This window comes from Chrysochloris asiatica, unplaced genomic scaffold, assembly GCF_000296735.1.
Source record: "Chrysochloris asiatica unplaced genomic scaffold, ChrAsi1.0 scaffold00024, whole genome shotgun sequence".
NCBI classification, from domain to species: domain Eukaryota; kingdom Metazoa; phylum Chordata; class Mammalia; order Afrosoricida; family Chrysochloridae; genus Chrysochloris; species Chrysochloris asiatica.
Window position 1 is genome coordinate 3,046,442 of NW_006408542.1, and position 6,355 is coordinate 3,052,796.

The 6,355-nt window shown below is 43.4% G+C and overlaps 1 protein-coding gene across 1 annotated transcript in view; it reads left to right on the forward strand.

Annotated features, from left to right (window-relative positions):
- VIT (vitrin) overlaps positions 1 to 6,355 on the forward strand; it is a 207,136-nt gene that overhangs the window by 113,060 nt on the left and 87,721 nt on the right.

Here is a 6,355-nt window from a genome sequence, read left to right on the forward strand (position 1 = left end):
GACCTTGCAGTCCAGCACATTAACCCACAGCGCCATACCACAGGGGTACCCCTGTACATTCAGAACAGGGATACTTGGAGCCTTCTGACCCAAAAGGATCCTTAGCCAGAATCCCAGAACATAAGAAGAATCTCACATGAATCCCTGTGACCATGGCTACTACCTTTCTCTTTGCCGGGTTCTAACCTCCTCATGTGGCACTGTAGCCTACTGGACTGGAACAACAAGATCAACAGCTTAAACCCAAAAGCTACTCCTCGGAAATCCTATACAGGTTTGCCATGAGTCAGAATCAGCTCGACTGCACTTAACAACAACAATTCTAGATTCCGTTTTTGGAGTCCTGATATGGTGCTGTAGAATAAGTACTAGACCACAAGTTTGGTTTGAACCGCAAAGTCAGCTGTTCAAACTCGCCAGCCACTCCTCAGAAACCCTATACAGGGTAGCTATGAGTTAACTCGACGGCACTTAACAACAACAAACAGCATAGGGTCCTGGTGTAATGCTGTAGGATAAGCACTGTGAACAACAAGGTAGGGGTTCAAACACACCAGCTGCTCCTCAGAAACCTTATACAGGGTCACTATGATGGTATACCTCTGTGGGTTAATGCTCTGGACTGCAAAGTCAGTTTGAACCCTAACGTTAACGATTCAAGCTCACCAGATGCTCCTTGAAAACCCTATTCAGGATTACTATGGGTCGGAATCGACTCAACAGCACTTAACAACAACAGAAGTCAAAACTGACTCCACAGCACTTAAACTACAAACAGTCTAGAGTCCTGGTATGGCACTATAGGATAAGTGCAGGACTATAAGGTCAGCCTGAACCACAAGGTTGGAGGTTCAAACTCACCAGTCACTCCTCTGAAATCCTAAACTGGGTTACACTTAATAACAACATGCAACCCTGAGGCAAAATCCTGGTATTGTCCCATTTACAATAAGGAAGCTGACTCAGGTTGAATAACTTGCCCAAGGGCACATGCCTACCAATCAAACTCTGATTTATTGTTGATTTGTGCCTGCAAGCTGGTTTTAACTCACAGAAATTCTATATATGGTTTCCTAGCAGCAGCTGGATTTGAACCTCTGACTTTGCAATAGAGTGCCAAGCTCTAATTGTTGTTGTTGTTGTTCAGTGCCATCAAGTCGATTCCAACTCATAGCAACCCTGTATAGGGTTTCTGAGGAGCAGCTGGTGAGCTTGAACCACTGACCTTGCAGTTAAAACCGACCTTGCAGTCTAGTGCATTAACCCACAGGGCCACTCCAGATATCATCTTAAAGTACTTACTGATGAAGATCGAACACCACAGCCTTGGGTATGGATCGCACCTCAACATAACAAAAACAAAAAATCCTCACCACGGGCGCAATAAATAACATCAAGATAAATGAAGAAAAGATCGAAGTTGTAAAAGACTTCAGTTTGCTTGGATACACCATCAACACTCATGGAAGCAGCATTCAAGAAATCAAATGATGTATTGTATTAGGCAAATCTGCTACACAAGAACTCTTTTAAATGTTCAAGAGCAAAGATGTCAGTTTGAGGATTAAAGTGCCCCTGACCCAAGCCATGATATTTTAAATTGCCTCATATGCATGTGAAACTTGGATAATAAATAAGAAAGACTGTAGAAGAATTGATGCATTTGAGTTGTGGTGTTAGAGAAGAATTATAAAATCTGTTTGGTTTGCAGTCCTCCATAGCAGACATCTTTTCTAAAACTGCATGTGTTTATCCAAGTCCCAGGGTCCAGATCATCACATCCATAGCCAGCAAACACTGGGCCCACATGGATGCATGACTAACAGCCAAGAGGAAGTCCTAATGTAATCTGAGTGGGGTCCTACAAAGGAAGAGACATGGAGAGACAGAGAGAAGACAGCAAGGTGATAGCAGAGGCAGACAGATTGGAGCTTTGCAGCAACTACAAGTCAAGGAATGTCTGAGCTACCAGAAACTGGGAAAGATAAGAAAGGATCTCCCCCTAGAGCCTTCAGAGAAAACACGGCCCTGCCAACACCGTGGATTCAAACTCCAAGCCTCCACAACTATGAGACAATAAATGTCTACTCTTGTAAGCCACCTGCTGCAGAGTCTGAAACCTGAAGCCTTTTTAACTGCAAGCAACTCCAGTCATGCAGAGCTCCGTTCCATCTTGCATCCAGGTTTAAGAGCTCAGATGTAAATTTTTCTTGAGTACCTTAGTTCAACTCTGGCTCTAGAACTGCCAGGAGTTAGAAATGATGTATTTGAAAGTGGGTTTGGAGCCGGCTTCCCCCAGCCAGCACAAGAAGAACACAAACTTCCCTGCAGGAACTTTTTTAGTCACTCCCCCTACTAGAAGGTCACCTGGTTTGTGACATCATGCCCCAAGAGCCTCAGAGGCATTCCTGTAAAACTTTCCTATTTTCAATAGGCCCCTCCTTGGTTCTGTAGACCCAGCATGCATATGGTATGCTTATGTATCACACTGCTGCCATTCGTCCTGATTATAAGAAGAGATGGCTTTAGTCTCTGGACCCTATTAAAGGTCAATTCGTGGAGGAAGACAAGTGGAAATTCATCCTGGCATCACGTCAATGATCAGTGCTTTTTGTTTTCTTGTTTTTAATCCTGTTTCAGAATCACTAAAGAATTTCTGTAATATTTATGGGGTCCTGGTGTGGGCCTGTAGGATAAACCCTGGATTGCTAACCAAAAGTTGGCGGTTCAAACCCACCAGCTGCTCCTTGGAAACCCTGTTTACGGTGGTTATGATAATAACAACATAATATTTATGTGTGTGAAATGGGTCTCTTTTCTGTCCTACCACACATCCAATGTGTAGTACTTTGTTATAGAAGCCTAGGAAACCAATACACACGGAGTCTCACCAGGCTTCAAACTAGAGAAACCTCCTTCTCAAACCACAGTCCCATCATGAAGTAAGTTTTCACCAATTCAAATGGAAAATTCAGTAAGAATCATAAAGGGATGTTCGCACTTGTTGCTACTTTTCCTAAAATTACGACATTCCTTTAGAGGTTGCAGGCCAGCAGCTCCAGCATGCCCCTATAAAATGCTTCCAGGTCTCTCCCAGAATGTGAGTTAACAGGTAAATCAGGTTCACAAGACCACCTAAAAGCATAATAACTTTCTTCCTTGGGAAATTATCCAATTCAAAAAGTAGCAAGCATCTTGGTTCACCTTGTCTCTCACGCTGAAGACAGGCATCATTGTTGTTGTTAAGTACTGTCAAGTGGGTTCTGACTCACAGCAACCCGGTCTAGGGTTTCCAAGGAGTGGCTGGTGAGCTTGAACCACCGACCTTGCATTTCAAACTGACTTTGCAGTCCAGCACATTAACCTGTAGCACCATAGACAGGCATTACCCAAGACAAATATGTTGTTCCCACAGGTAGTTAGCAACTATTAGGCAACAACTGTTATTTGGCTGGCGCCTAAAGCTACTCCAATCTGAATTAAAATAACTATCATGATTTGACAAACATGTTATGTTTTTGCATACAGCACAACCCACATACATTATTTTCATAGGCATGCAATACAATATTGTTTACATGTTGATGACTTCCATTTTTGATTTGTTGCTCTGTTCCAAAAGCTTTAGTGTTAAGTCTTCATCTTGTTGATGCAATTTGGTCCCCAGCAGCATACTCTCACCAGCCTATCCTTGAGTTTCTAAAGCAAGCCCTCTCTCTGCAGGTTGCCTTCCCTGCTCTGCAAACTCCTTTCTCCAGTATAGGAAGAAATCACCTCTTCTACCCCCAAAATGGAAGGAGCTCTGTAGCATAGTGGTTACAAATCGGGCTGCGAACCACAAGGTCAGCAGTTCGAAACTACCAGTGGTTCCACGGGAGAAAGATGAGGCTTTCTGCTCCCATAAAGATTTACAGCCTCAGAAACCCTGCACAGGGTCACTATGAGTCGGAACCAACACCACAGCACATAGCAACAACAACCCCCAAAATGGAGTCCTGGTGTGGCACTGTGAGCTAATGCGCCAGACAGCAAAGTTGTTTGAACTGCAAGGTTGATGGTTCAAACTCACCAGCTACTCCTTGGAAACCCTATACAGGGTCGCTATGGGGCAGAATCGACTCAACCGCACTTAACAACAACCCCCAAAATAGCCCTCCCCAGGGTGGTTAGGGTCTTCGCACTTTGAACCTGAGAGGGCACTTAGAGGGGCAAGGTCAGCCTAACACCGACCCTGTGCTCAGGCCATTAGAATCTCCCACCTGTGCAGACCACTCAAGGTGGGTGTGAGAGCACAGAGGTTCAGAGAAGTTGCACATCCCTTGGGCTAAATGACTTGCCCAGGGACCCTGTGGGGGCTGGGGCAGTGTGTGTCCACACCTGCACTGTCCTGCGGCCCAGCATCACTTGGGGCTGGCAGTGTAGGACCCAGGCAGGAACGAGTAACCGCCCTCACCCACCTTGGGGGCAGCCCATGTTGGGGCTGTGATAGCCCCCCATGCAGCCCTCCGACAGACCCTGCACCATCTCTCCAGCATGAGATACCTGGGCACAGGTCAGCTACAAGGAACTCCACCACTCTCAAGTCCCACTGCAAACTGCCACAGAGAAAGAAGGCAGTTTCAATTGTTTATTTTCTGATTACTAGTGTTGTTGTTAAGAGCCATAGAGTTGGTTCCAACTCATAGTGACACTGTGTAGGGTTTCTGAGGAGCAGCTGATGGGTTTGAACTGCTGACTTTTCAGTACAGTGTATTATCCTGCAGTGCCACACTAGGACTCTGATTACCAGTGTTGTTGTTAGGTTCCATCAAGTCAGTATTGACTCATAGAGACCTTATGCACAACAGAATGAAACACTGTCCCATCCTGCGCCAACCTCACAATCTTTGTTATGCTTGAGCCCATTGCTGCTGCCACTGTGCCAATGCATCTTATTTGGAGTCTAGTTCTTTTTTGCTGAGCCTCCACTTTACCAAGCATGATGACCTTCTCCAGGGACTGGTCCCTCCTGATATATGTCCAAAGTATGAGAGACAAAGTCTGGCCATCCTGACTTCTAAGGGGCACTTCTTCTAAGACAGATTTGTTTGTTCTTTTGGCGGTCCATGGCATTCTTAATATTCTTCTCCAACACTATAACTCAAATGCATCAACTCATCTATGGTCTTCTTTATTTATTATCTAACTTTCGCATGCATATGAAGTTATTGGAAATACCATGGCTTGGGTCAGGCGCATCTTAGTCCTCAAACTGACATCTTTGCTCTTGAATACTTTAAAATGTTATTTACTGGTCTAGTGGTGAGGATTTTTTGTTTTCTTTACATTGCGGCGCAACCCATACTGAAGGCTTCATCAGTAGTTATACATTTATTACAAAAATAGGACCAAAAGTAACATTTTCAGACTACTGAATGAGGGTGAATGAGGGTGAATTCACTTCAGGGAATGTTATGAGGCATGTGTGATGATGCATGGGTGTGAAATACCAGAACTTTTAAACATACTTTTGTCCTTACCCACATTATATGTGTGTGCTTCTTATTTACATGGGTATGCTATCTGCAACAACAAAAAATACTGTAAGTGATAATAATAAAACAATAACCATGACCAATAAGAAACAATCAACTTTATCAAAGCATGTCCAAAAACAGAATAAAGGACTTGATGCAAATGAACTGGAGACAGACAAAGCCTTCATAGAGGAAGAGGAGCGAGTTTTGGATATGCTTGAGAGGGAATTCAGAAGAATGATATGGAAACAAATTCAAATAATTTGAAAAGGGGTCAAGGAAAATAAGGAAGAAGCAAAAATAGTTATCCAGGAACAAACAAATAAGATAGACGCAGCATTGGAAACAATTCAAAACCTGCAAAAAGATGCCCAGGTGATCAACAATAAGATATCAGAAATAGACAATAGCATTAAAGGAAAAAGGAGCAGACTAGAAGAGATGGAAGCCAGAACTAGCAAGCTGGAAGACAGATCTCTCAATACTGCCAAGGTAGAAGAACAAGCAGCTAAAAGGATAAAACAATCTGAAGTGAGTCTAAGATTCATGCTGGATAACATGAAGAGGAATAATGTAAGAATTGTTGGCATTCCAGAACAAGAAACAAAGAAATCCACAGAAGAGATCGTGGAAGAGCTTCTGGAAGAAAATGTCCCTAACAACTTGAAAGATGAAAGGATAAGCATTCAAGAAGCCCAACGTACTCCAGGAAGGATAGACCCCAGAAGAAAATCTCCAAGACATATAATAATCAAGCTCTCAAAAATCAAAGACAAGGAAAGAATATTAAAAGCAGCCAGGGAGAAGAGAAATATAAGCTATAAAGGCAAGCAAATAAG